We start from the raw sequence: 14882 nt of genomic DNA, 5'->3' as shown, positions 1-14882 counted from the left end.
CTCCGCTCAACCCTGTGACTTACTAGATCGACAGCAAACCTCTGATCAGCTATACGAGGAACTCTCATCAGATAAGACAGGGAGCTGTGAAAGTTGCGCTCCTCAGAAGCGATGGTCCTATTTCTGGCTGACCCAACATCTTCCAGATGGTCGAATGCTGAAAACAGGGTTATTCCCCGTACAGGTCATCACTGCACCCTTAATGATATTCAGAGCGAGTCTGATTGCTGGAGGAAGAGATAGACTCTGTGAAGCCGGCTCTTGTTTTACACATACCTCTCTGCATATGTCAGCCCCATGGCTCACAACTAAGTGCTGTGAATTGATGGGATCTCCCAGGGAACATTTGCTAACCCTGTCTGCCATAAAAATGGGTATTGGATGAACTCCTGCAGACACGCTATTTGGCTCAGGGGTAATAGCTCACATATTTATTTGTGCTCGCAACCTCACATTAAGGGCCATGTCCACTGCAAAGCCATTTATCTAATGCCGTAGTTGTTATGGTATCCCTTTCATTAGCTTAAATACGGCTGAGGCAGGATCTTCTTGCTTTTGCATAAAGTGCATAATTTGATGTGGCGATCTGCTTTTGCCTCAAATCCCGGTCCATATTTGGGGTCGGTTAAATTCTGGTGGAGGAGATATTAATGCTAACTGCTTATCTGCCCATTTGCTTTACTCCAGCATGCTGTGCTATTATTAATTTTAGTAAAATTACTCTTAAGAACGTTTTTATGTTTAATATTTTCCAGCTGTAACAGTTACATTTTGGGTCCTTGCTGTATTGTACGGGGATGTTTTTTAGCAGCATATCTTGATATACGGTCCTGAAAGTGAGATTATAATCTGCTATCTAAGCTTTAAGACTCCAGAACTGACTATGTGGACAGAATAGTATAACGTACCTAGATCCTGGTTATATATATATTGTCTTGCAATTATGCTGTAATTATGTCTTGTAAATATTTGCACTTTCCTTTTCTTACCTCCTGCTATCTCTATTTAATATATAATTAAGTCCCTAACATTCTTGCCCCAAAGACCATTAAGGATTTACTATAACTTTTTGGGATAAGTATGCAGACTCGCCAGCATATTTTGTTTGGCTTTTATACACTGTGTCTGCTATTTCAGGTATCCTCTCAGTGACAATCCTCACGGTACTTAAACTGGCCTAACTTTTCCCTGAAGTGAACCTATACTCCAATAAAACCCCACAAGTGATAACCACCTCACTTTGATATTGCTTTGCTTACAGGCTAAACTCCCCCCCCCCCCCCCCCACAGGCCCCCACGACAATCATATATCAATTACTTATACTGCGAGCCATGGCCTATATAATCTAGATATACATGCAATCTCTTAAGGATTCAAGTGTGCTCCTATAGTTTAAGGCTTACTATTAATTTTTTGCCATATATCTTATAAAGAGAGAAAAATAAGACTCACTATTTTTGTTGGTTTTGTTCAAATAGTTATTAGAATAGAAAATGAGGTTAGACATATGGGACTCAAGAGTGGTCTCCCCTGATTAACATAACTTCCTGTAAGATTGCTCTAAGGTTATAAGGTCCAAAAGTGGCCTTCAGGAGGTTGATGCATTGGTTGGCATTACTGCCTGTACAATAATCTCTGAGAATTATATCACAATGTATACTGTAAAATAGATATTTGTACTTTGCTGTTTTTTTTTATTTTTGTATGCCTTTGTCGGAACCTCAAATAAAAGTACTTAAAAAAAAAAAAACAGCATGGAAAACCAGGCAATTCTAGATTAAATAATATACTCAGCGATGTATAAATGTTTTGTCGCTTTGATAAAAATAACATATACTGGCTGTATTTCTTTATTCTAAATAAATATTGAATGCTTGCCAAAACATAAAAAAACAAAAAAAAAAACTTAAATTATTAAAATATATACATGTGATCTCATCTGAATCAGAGGACCCAATGAACAATGTTTTATATTTTTTTGATACAGTTCGAAAGCTACAGGTTTTTAGGGCCTGTAATAATTAGTATTTTACAATAATTTCATAATTCTGTGAATAAATAGCTAGTTGAAACTGTTATCCACTTGACAACTTCTTGTCCTGGAGCAAAAGAGGAAGAGGAACTCGAGATTCATCAGGACAGGAGGTAAGCCACTCCCTGTCCCTGCAACATTGTTGCAAACTCACTGCAACTCCCATTCCTCTATCCCACTCACTGACAGCCTTAACCCTTATGACGCTGCAAGCCTATCTGGCTCTACACTTCTCTTTTATGCCAAAAAATAAATAAAAATATAAGTTTCATAGGTAAATAAAAAAAACAAACACGACTTTATTTCTGTTTAAATGGAGTGATAGTAAAAAAGATAAAAATTCTCTGGTACTTTGACCAAGTTTTTCTCTAAAATTCCCGGTAGTCAATCATGCCTTTCATAGGAGCCCATTATAATCCGTTTACACTCACATCACTTCTAAACCATTTTATTACATTATCAGGATGGTCAGACTGTGCGCTAATTTTCTATCTTTATAGAGATGTTTAAACTTTGCCGAGTATTTTTATTTTTTTATAACTTTTTTATTTATTGAGATTTTACAAGATACACATCATAAGGTATGGTAAAGTCATTTGACAATCTTATTTTGTCTTACATTTCCATCTATATAAAAGGTTACAATGAAAATTGAATGTCAAAAAAGAACGATAATAGCTCTGCAGGCGAAATTAGTTTTGTTGGCTATCAAGCTGCAAGAGATTTAATCCCCCTGAAAATTAAATTAAAATAGTTCTTATGCCTGGGGTATCCTATTCATCAGTCCATGACGTTATCTGCTTTGCCAATAACCATTTTAACAACCTATAAACAATGCAAGCGATAATACATAGGATATGTCGTGGTCTTGTGTATTAAGGTGGAGAGTAGAAGGCCAGAGAGAGAAATTAGGGAGAAGCAAAGATGGGAGAGATATCAGAGACAGTTAAAAGACAAAGGGCAGGCGAGGGACACTATTTCCATAGGGCCCAGGTTCCTTCAGATTAAGTTATTCATGAGGAACCGTTGATGAGAGTAAATGTTCCCAATAGAATTTCATATTGTAAAAAAAGGACATGATTTCCATTTTTGGGCAATTAGGAGTTTGGCACTGTTAAACCCAATTTTTAATAAGTTCGATCTTATGCTACATTGACAGTTTGGTGGGTTATTTTAAAGAATGTTTAGTGGGTCCGGAAAAAGGAAGGACCTAATAGTGGCTGAGATTTTTTTTCAAGTGATTTTCAGAATGTACCTGAGGGCATTGCCACCATATATGAGATAATGTGCCCTTTAATCTGCATCCTCGCCAGCAAGTATTGGGTATGTGTGGATACATTTTTTGTAATCTTACAGGTGTAAAGTGACAAGTATTTTTTTTAACAATATTTACAACTATTGTTTGTTTAAGCACTGTTTCTATTTTGGCGTGAACTAAAAACAAAATGGTGATTACTAGTTTCTATGCAACTGACTAATAATATCTTTTTTTAATGGGATTTTAACATTCTTTAAACTGTAAATCATGAACATGGTTTCTTGCTACATTACATCTGCCTAAGAGACCCTTAAATGAGATTATATAAATATAATATTTGAATATTCTGAATCTGCTGGGCCTGCTGAATGAAATATAATTTGTGTGAATCACTCAATGAAATATGACTAAGAATAGTATTTAAATGTAAGCAGCAAAAAACTCAAAATCAGCTTAGCACCGTATTGTGAAAAAGGCTTATCAATGAAGGGGTTAAACATTTCTTACTTTTGTATAAAATTGTGCTTGACCCACATTGCCTAGGAGACTAAAGAACACATTATTTATGCTGCAAAGACTGTAAATAGCTGGTTTAGGATATTTGCAGTATTAAAAAACCCCAAAAAACTAGGATACAGAGTTCTTTTTTTCCCCGGCTTCTATATGGAGTGTGGAACAAAGGACCATTTTTTTTCATACAAAAGCAGGCAGTGTTTAATGTCCCTTTAATAATTTACCTCAATGTTTATGCGTTGGAAAAAAGAATTTACAATCTGGAACAGAGCAACAGCAGCTTATGAGCTTCTATATAGATCAGAATGATCTTTTTAAATTGAGTTATGACACATCACTATAGTGTTTTACCATAGAGAGCTGAAGCTAGTGCACTCTAAAGCTCCCTCTACAGGTTGCTTGTAAAACATTGCTACACATACAGCTGCCATACAATGCTCAACACATGCCCCTGAGTCTACCTCAATATGCTCTCATGCAAACAAGCCAAGATTTGACCAAGGAGACTGAACGAGGAAAAAGTTTGAAAATAGAAAACTGGAAGCTTTGTTTTTTTTTTGTTTTTTTTATCGAACACTGTAAATGAAAAATATATTTTGAGGGGGCGGAGCTAACCGTCATGTTGATCAGATGTGTGTGAGTGGAGCTCTGAGCATTAGTTTTATTTTATTAAAGAAGTCAGATAGTTATTGAGCCCATAACAGCTTCAAATCTAAGTGTATGCTTTACCCAGACATATCACCACTATACCTTTGAGTTCCAGAGAGATCTGAGCACTTTATATGGACTTTTTGCCCAGGGAGACTAAAAGAGCTGCAAGATGTCTCATTAACAAAACGGCAAGTCAGAACCGAGGACCCAACACATACTTGCTCACCTAAATTAAGTCAAGGTCTATACCTGAGGGAGAGGTGGTTGGGGCTACTCTCGATGAGGCTGACAGAAAACCGAGAACAGCTGGGGCTTTGAGACCTGATAGCGGTCCACACAGAACTTACTTGGCGCGAACGGCAGCCATCTTTGAGATCAAATAGAACAGCGTCATAGCCACTAGATCACAGCGGATACTTGCAGAGGATCCCTTCTTGCGTACGGGAGAGTCTGAGACTGCTGCTTACAGGCAACCGATCTGAGACCTGTAATTTTACACATCCGCTTCCAAGGAAAAGAGGGCTCTTTTAGGCTGTTAGACAACGGGAGGAACTAACGCCATCAAGTTTTACACCTCCGGAAGGTCGGAGCTCTGGTCCGGAGGCCACTGCCGCATTAAGGGAAATTGAAGGGGATAAACAACCAGACCGGAGAACAGTGAAGGCATAATTACCTCACAGGCAGCATGTCAAGTAAGTGCAGCAAGAACAGCTTGGTACTGACAGTGAACTGACAATAATTACAACAACATCCTGCTGACTACCACCATAATTTCCAGGTCCCCTAACAAACTGGCAAATTCTCACATAATATAAGAGACTGTATTAAAGCCCCTGCTTTAATACCCTACATTTCATAGTATTCAGCAGACCTAGCTTCTCACAGTTGCATTTGCTTAGACTGAAACAAACTGCTGCTAAGCAATATATTTATTGAGGATTGAAGCCTCCATATCCTCATCATCTTATAACACTGCAGGAAGTCACCAGAGCCTCCTCACTTTCTTTCTTACTTTCTCTAAACCAATTCACTTAAAGGCCACAATAAAAGGCCCTTCAGTCTAGACCCCCTCCCCCCCTTTCCCGCTGTCGTTATCAGCGGGTCATAACCAACTCCCTTTTACCCACTTCGCCCAATAGGGGGAACGCCCTTGGGAGGGGAGTCTTGCTCCTGTACTCTATTACAGACGTTGCACCCTCAATTGAAACCTGACCAAACTGATAGGGGTGCAGGATTGGGACTCCTCCAGGAGACTTAAAATTAAATTAAACTTAAATTAAAGACCCTGGCTTAAAGCTCGCCGAAGTCAGCTGCTAAAACCTTTAAACATACGGCTCACCATGGCTAACGTAATGAGGAAAAAACTAAAATCCTAGAAAAACCCCAAGAGAACTTTAACAGATTATTTTCATAGCAAACATGCTTCAGATTTGGAGAATTCAGAAGATGACTCCAGAGATTCAACCACTTCACTTAATAGACTCACCAAATCGGACAGCCGCAGCAGAGAAGGTCCCACCCTTTCCCAGTCAACATTTTTAGACACCATACAGGCCCTGTCTGATAAAATGGACACACATTACACATCCTTACGACAGGAATTCAGACAATCAGTGGATGAGTTGAAACAAGACATCTCTTAAGTAAACGAATGCACTGAAACTCTGGAGAAGAAACAAAGACTTGGCTCTAGACCATTCCAACCTTCTCACGTACTCCCAAACCTTAGCAGAAATGATCACAGAACTAGAGGGAAAAATGGCAGACCTGGAAGACAGGTCACATCGTAATAACTTGAGAATCCGTGGCATACCAGAATCAGTCACTACAGCTGACCTCCACGATCATCTACAGGGGCTATTTAAAGAAATATTAGATACAATCCAACCACAGGAACTGCTGATTGACAGAGCTCATAGAGCCTTACGGCCTCGAAACTCTTCCGCAGACACACCTAGAGACGTTATTTTAAGACTACACTATTTCGCAGCCAAGGAAAAAATACTAAGAGCCTCATTCACTAACAAGACATTGAAAGAGCCATATCAAAATGTACAGATTTTCCCAGATCTATCTCAGCACACTCTAGTGAGGAGAAGATCCTTCCAACAGTTCACACGAGCCCTGAGACAAAATAACATCAAATACAGATGGGGATTTCCCGTAAAGATCTTTCTACAACACCAAGACAGGTCCTATGTAATCACCACACCTGACCAAGGAATGAAACTTCTTCGCACTTTGGAACTTAACCTTCCTCTGCACCCAAACCGGAACCCAGAAGACATTCTGGAACCACTCAACACGTCAGCCCCGGAGTGGAACTCTCGCCCATCTTCATCCAGTGAACCTCATCTAACAAAGTGAGGATGAGAGCCTACATACGGGTACATATCTTACCCTCATCTGAGTTCAATTCATCACCCACGTCACTTTTTACTTTACAAAAAGGAACCCTCTTGCTTAAATGTTATATGAGCTCACAAACGGGTACACATCTTACTCTTCCTTAGCTCATATATACAGATTTGCATCCGTAGACCAACCAGGTAGGCCCCCTTGGGCCTCCATTCCCACTAGAAGCTGATTCATTAGACCTCCAATCCAGACGGAAATTTAGGAAATAAATGACTCTATATCACCATCATTGAGGAACACAGACACCCCAGCAGACCATGCTGGTCAGATCATCTATATTCCAGAGGGAACGCCCAGACCCTGTCCTCACTTGGAGGGCTAACAGGTGAATCCGCCTATGACACAAAGTTTGTTTATAATTGATAACTGGTACAACAGTGACTCTTAAGTTAATTGTGAAAGTTTAAAGGTTTATAAAATAGTTTAGGTTTGTTGAACATGGTTTCCCCTAAAACTGCTTCACACAGTATAAAAGTATGACTGTTATATTAGAAGTCGCATATCACCTTCTTAGAAGGGATATTCTCAGAAATGACTTATATGATTATGTTTATAATTTCTGTTTGCCTCAATGTTACGCCTATTGTTTTGTGTTTACCTTGACCTTCACTTCCTTATCTATGACAGGGTCACTGAAATGCCCTACTCACCAGCACCAATACCTAAATATATACATCCCACTATTTTATACCAGAAAACTCCCAACCCTAGAAAAACTAACTCCCAAAATTAACCCCCTAAATTTAAGTTTATACATTATAAAATTGGAACCTTCATATACCCATCTCTGTTCAGATCTAGTTATACGGGAGTTTACCCAGTGATTTTCAGTATCTAACATAACATATATGAATACCCCCCTCCCATGATCTTGACCTAATGAACCCCTCTTTATAATATAGTATTACCCCCCTAACCTGGTGCCCTGGAGGATCCTAAAAACCTGCCACCCCAATGTCCTCTCTTGACCTTCTATACCAAAATTCCGCTCAGACCCAGTAAGACACACTAAATAACATTTTGTGATTTCGCCCCCCAATACGGATTCTTTACCCATCTTTCAAACTTAAGCTGCTCTTGTCCACTGTATTCTTTTACCCCTTCATTTTACTCTAGCTACTTACAGCTCTACCAACATCACTGACTGCTGGACTATAAAGGGAAAAACATTCAGACCACATAACTATCTAAATTCAGAGGCAAGATCCCCTTGCACCCCCACACTCACTTTCTAGCACACAGTTTAACATCTAGATACTATAAAAAATGGAAAATCTACATATCTTATGCCTCAATACGCAGGGCCTTAATTCGCCAACGAAGCGTAGCCTGCTTCTTAATTATCTACAGAAGAATAAAGTAAACATAGCACTGCTTCAGGAAACTCATTGGACACCCACACCACATATTCCTCGCACAACTAAGAGATACCCCGTAGTGTTAGAAGCATAGTTCACCTCGAAATCTAGAGGAGTAGTTATCCTACTTAATAAAGATATAAAATTCGAGCCCATACACACCGAGATTGACCCCCAAGCTAGGTATATTATAGCGGTATGCAAGTTAAACTCTCAGCTAGTTACGATTGCAAATTTGTGTGCACCAAATGTTCGCCAAATGCGTTTTCTCAACAAAGCTTTACACACATTAGCAGAAATAGCACAGGGAACTGTGATCTTAGGAGGCGACTTCAACCTCAAATGGGATCATAACATAGACAGAGTAGGCCCTAGGATTTCCACATCAGACAGATCTATGTACTCTCTATCTAAGGCGTTCAGATTCCTAATTTGTCGGTATGACTTATATGATGTGTGGAGATCTTTTCACCCGCAAGAAAAAGACTTCACTTTTTCCTTCTCCCCGCACAAATCACATACCCGAATAGATTACTTTTTTCTCCCTGCTAAATTGTTAGATAAAATATCACATGTTAAAATTGCCCCGATAACTTGGTCAGACCATGATGCCTTAAATATGACATTTAGTGACCGAACCTCTTACTCTCCAAATCCTCAATGGCGACTAAGAGACTACATACTGACAGACCCGTTCACTAAGATAAGCATACAGGAGAAAATCACTAATTTTTTAGAAATAAATGACGATCATCAGACTACTACCGAGATCTTGTGGGCCACATTTAAAGCGGTATTAAGAGGGCACTTAATAGATGTAGAGACGGACTCGCATAGGAAGAGAGGAATGGTTCTCTCTTCACTTGTCGTCCAAGCCAGACTATGGAGACAGCAACTTACGACGGCATACTCCATTACTGTAAATGACCAACTCCAGAGATAAATAAACTAATACAAGATGCAGAACTACAGAGGACACACAACACTCTAGAGAAGTTTAAACAATTATACTATCACTTTGGTAATAAGGCTTCATCCCTGTTAGCTAGGAAGCTACAACACCGTTCTGCACAATCAAGGATACTGATCATAAGAAATAAAAATGGACAACCTCTATATGCCCCAAGAGATATAGGCCAAGTTTTCAGAGACTTTTATCAGGCATTATACAATATAGAAACATAGATACTCCATCTCCTTCTCTCACAGACATCTTTGATTACCTTAAAAAACTTCATTTACCTACACTAGATTCGGCACTTACCCCCACTCTAATAGCCCCAATAACAATCCAGGAAGTAATCAATGTAATTAGCTCTCTAAAGTTGGGGAAATCCCCTGGCCCAGATGGATATACAGCAAGATTCTATAAAACTTACCAGGTCATATTAGCCCCCATACTCTGTAGAGTATTCCAGGAGGTAATGCAAAAGGGCTCTTTTAACGCAGAATTTAGTCACTATTCCTAAACCAGGAAAGGACTCAGAACTATGTAGCAGCTACCGACCCATCTCCCTTCTTAATATTGACATAAAACTTTTGCTAATAGGATTTCAAAAGTAATTAACCCAATCATTCATTCTGACCAAGTAGGATTTATTCCAAACAGAGAAGGCCCAGATGCCACTAGACGCATATTAGATATACTCAGTATAGCATCCAGGGGCGAGAGACAATTTTTGGCCTTATCTCTGGATGCATTGAAAGCCTTCGACAGAGTACGATGGACTTATCTTTGGGAAACAATGAAGATTTTTAACTTTCCTGACCCTTTTATTAAAGCTATACAAGCATTATACTCTTATCCTTCAGCGCGAATTAGAGGTACAGGTTTTCAATCGGAAATTTTCACCATATCTAATGGTACGAGGCAGGGCTGCCCCCTTTCCCCTCTCCTCTTCGCCATAGCCATAGAACCCTTAGCACAGGCAATACGAATAGACCCCCTTGTTAAGGGACTCACGTATGGAAATCATACACACAAGATTTCGTTATATGCGGATGATATCACTTTATTCTTGACCTCCCCAGCCGACTCTCTAAGAGCAGTATTTAGTATTATTGAAACATTCAGTTCCATGAGCTATTATAAACTAAACATAGACAAAATGGAGGCCCTGTACATCAACATATCAACCCAGAAACTTAAAGACCTGCAAACTTCCCACAAATTTCATTGTAAATCCGACTTTATTAAAGTTCTAGGGGTTTATTTAGCTCTAGATTCCACAACCATCATATCAAAAAATTTCACAGATAGGCTTACAGAGTTCCATAACCTTCTAAACACATGGGAATTTAGGGAAATCTCCTGGACTGGAAGAATGGCAGCCATTAAGATGTCTTTCCTACCTAAGATTACCTATCTGTTTAGATGCATCCCATACAATATCCCAAGACCCACTCTAAATAAATTACAAGGTTTAATTACTACTTATATATGGAGAGATAAGCGACCCAGGACAGCGAGATGTACCTTAGAAGACCTTACACTCAAGGAGGACTAGCTCTTCCGAACCTACTTACATATTTCAACGCTGCCAGACTTTATCACTTATTAGAGTGGAATAATGACAAATCATACTCCTTAGGCTGAGTCCTCAATGATCCCCTCCAATTTAACACTGCCTGATCTTTTATGGATACCCGCCACCATAGACAAAAATTAGGATACTTGTACCCTACACTTCACGATGCCCTAAAGTTCTGGGACTCTATCTGACATGAGGCCAACATTTCTCCCTACCCATCGCCCGCCCTAACCTTAACAGCAGTTTTGTTTTCGCTACCAGAAGCACACATAGACTTATGGCAGAACATTCGCATCAAGACTGTCACCGACTTTTATGATTCAGATGGCTGGATCCCTCACACACAGCTTTGTATCAAATTTAATATACCTCCGAGACTTCAGTTTGAGGCCTTCCGTATTAGCTCTCTGCTACACTTCTGGGGCTACCCAAAGAGGGCCCTTAGGGCACCTTCGTTAATGGAACTTACATGGAATAAAGCGCACATTGTTAAACACTCGTTATCCCTACATTATAACCTCCTATCTAATTCTAAACCATTCCATAAAATTTCACAACGCTGTGCTTGGGAGGAGATTGGATTCATAGTAGACATCAGCATATGGAATAGTAGGATTCAGATAACTAGAAAACTGCTCCACTGTGCTACTTTATGGGAACTATATTACAAAATCACGGTCAGATGGCATCTTGTCCCCGTCAACATACATAAAATCTATAACTCCCAAACCCCTCTTTGCTGGAGACTCTGTGGACAACCGGGCACGCATATTCATGTCTGGTGGGCCTGTCCAAAAATTCAACCTCTCTGGAAGAAACTATATGACACCTTAGGATATCTTAATATCAACCTCCCCTACTTACCGGAGATTACTCTCTTACACATGCCAATACCTACTCTAGATAACCACACAGACGCACTCACGATCTATTTCTTTATGGCCACCAAGCTTGCTATAGCCAGAGCGTGGAGAAATAAAACTACACCGTCGTTCATGCAAACATTATCCATAATCAGACATATTAGGTTGATGGAACAATACTCCTTTAGAGTACTAGATAAGACAGACCAACACATTCAAATTTGGCATTGGTGGCTCACTCTTTTCCCAGATTAAATTAAACTAAACTAAAATGCTGAAGACCCCTGAATAACATAGAATCTCATAATCTCTCCCCCCCTTCCCTCCTACCCCTGCCTCTGGATACATACATAGATACATACAAATACACTGATATATACAAACCTATGCGTGTTCGAATATGTATTTATATCTATACTTATGCTTATATTAAAGGGACAGTCAAGTCCAAAAAAAACTTTCATGTTTTAAATAGGGCATGCAATTTTAAACAACATCCCAATTTACTTTTATCACCAATTTTGCTTTGTTTTCTTGGTATTCTTAGTTGAAAGCTAAAACTAGGAGGTTCATATGCTAATTTCTTAGACCTTGAAGACTGCCTCTAATCTGAATACATTTTGACCACTAGAGGGCATTAGTTCACATGTTTCATATAGATAACATTGAGCTCATGCACGTAAAGTGACCTAGGACAGAGCACTGATTGGCTAAACTGCATGTTTGTCAAAAGAACTGAAATAAGGGGGCAGTCAGCAGAAGCTTAGATACAAGATAATTACAGAGGTAAAACATGTATTATTATAACTGTGTTGGTTATGCAAAACTGGGGAATGGGTAACAAAGGGATTATCTTTCTTTTTAAACAAGAAAAATTCTGGTGTTGACTGTCCCTTTAATGTTTATGTTTATGAGCACCTGTTTTATCTCAGCACAAACCTGTAGATACCAAACCTCCTGAGAGCTGTATATTATATCACATTATATAAATTTCATTTGTTATTTCTGTTAATACTGTAAAATAGAGATAAGAGATACCTATGAGCAAGTAACTTTATTTTACCATATTCAGTGAATACACAGAATCAGTTTTGTTTTTCTTTTTTAATTTTTCTTCACACAATGATGTAAGAATGTACTGTAGTAATGGCTTGCACCTGCTTTCTTTTTCTTTGTTATTTCTGTTTGATTGTCTCAATAAAAAAATCGTTTAAAAAAAAAATAAAAAATATAATATATTTTGACTTCATGTCTTAAATGCGAATGAATGGCTGGAGAAAGCTGTTACTGAATTTAGCTCAAAACAGGAACATGTAATTAAAGTTACTTTATGTTTTTTTATGTTTAACATATTTAATTGTCTGTGCTTTGGTAACGTATAATATAATCTGTACATTTAAAACATAAGATCTTACAATTTCTGTGTTCCAACAGGTTTGAACCTCAAGTGGTTTTTAAGACAAAAGGCAGATTGTGTTTAATTTCATTTCAAGATTTATTTATTTTGGCTTTTACTATAAAGTAAAATGCTGCTATCTGCTGAGCACACATCCCTTTCTCCCCTACTCTTGAGAAATCCAAACGACAAAACCACAAACTTCTGTAAATCTGTGATGACAAACTGGCAAACATATTAGAACACAAATCAACATCCACGTGGTGGTATGTACACACTCATGCACAGACACACACACTCATGCACAGACACACTCATGCACGGGGACACACACTACACTCATGCACAGATACACACATTCATGCACAGACACACACACACACCCATGCCTGGACACACACACTCATGCACAGACACACACACACTCATGCACAGACACACACACACACTCATACACGGACACACACACACTCATGCACAGACGCACAAACACTCATGCACAGACACACACACACTCATGCACAGACACACACACACTCATGCACAGACACACACACTCATACACGGACACACACACTCATGCACAGACACACAAACACTCATGCACAGACACACACACACTCATGCACAGACACACACACACTCATGCACAGACACACACACTCATACACGGACACACACACACACACACACACACTCATGCACAGATACACACACTCATGAACAGACACACGACACACGCACTCATGCACGGACACACACACACACTCATGCACAGATACATACACTCATGCACAGACACACACACACACACACATAATCATGCACAGACACACACACTCTAATGCACGGACACACTCATACACAAACATATGGACAGACTCATGCACAGACATGCACACACTCATGCACAGACACACACACTAGACATGCACACACATACATACACACACACATACACACTACACTTACCCACATGTATACATGCACACACACACACAATACACATAGACACACACATACATACACAGACACTACACATACACACTTTACACATACATGCCCACATATACACACACACTACACACAGACACACATACATACATACATACATACACTCACACACACATACACACAGACACACATGGGCGTCCAGAAGGGGGGCAATGGGGAGCTTGCCCCCCCTTTTGTATTTGCTCCTTGTAAAAAGTCAGACACTCTCTTGCAAGTATACAGCTATATTAAAACTAATTCTTCCATTTTGCATTTAATCTAGCTGCATGCTTGCAAGAGAGTGTCTGACTTTCTATGTGTTGACGTTTTTGTTTTGTAATTTTCCCTATGGGCTTTGCACCCATGCTGGCCTGGATTTAACTGCTGGAGTAACTGAGAGCTGTGCAGCTGTCTGTGAGTACTGATAGTACCCAGGACTTCGAGTTTTGTAGTGACATGGGATGTGCACCCAGTCGGGTTTGAGAGTGCAATTGATTTCCATGTTTTGTATGCATTTAGGGAAATTTGCTTTGTTGAAGGCACACTCAAGGAAGGGATGACAGAAGGGTACACTTAGGAAATGTCACATTAGAAAGTTTGGAGGAAAGCGCACCAAGTAGCAGCAGAGAGCACATGAAAATTAAATGTATGACAGCAAATGCAAGAAGCATGATAGGTAAAATGGGGGAGCTTAAGCTCATAGTTGCAGAAGAGGACTATGATATTATCAGTATAACTGAAACCTGGTGGGATGATTCACATGTTAACTTGGAGGGTTATACTTTATTTAGGAGGGAAAGGAGTAATAAAATTGGTGGAGGAATTTGCATGTATATTAAACCTTAGCTTAAACCTACAAAAAGGGAAG

Source organism: Bombina bombina, chromosome 6, assembly GCF_027579735.1.
Source record: "Bombina bombina isolate aBomBom1 chromosome 6, aBomBom1.pri, whole genome shotgun sequence".
NCBI lineage: Eukaryota > Metazoa > Chordata > Amphibia > Anura > Bombinatoridae > Bombina > Bombina bombina.
The sequence above is the reverse complement of the archived record's forward strand: the minus strand, read 5'-3'. Positions refer to the sequence as shown.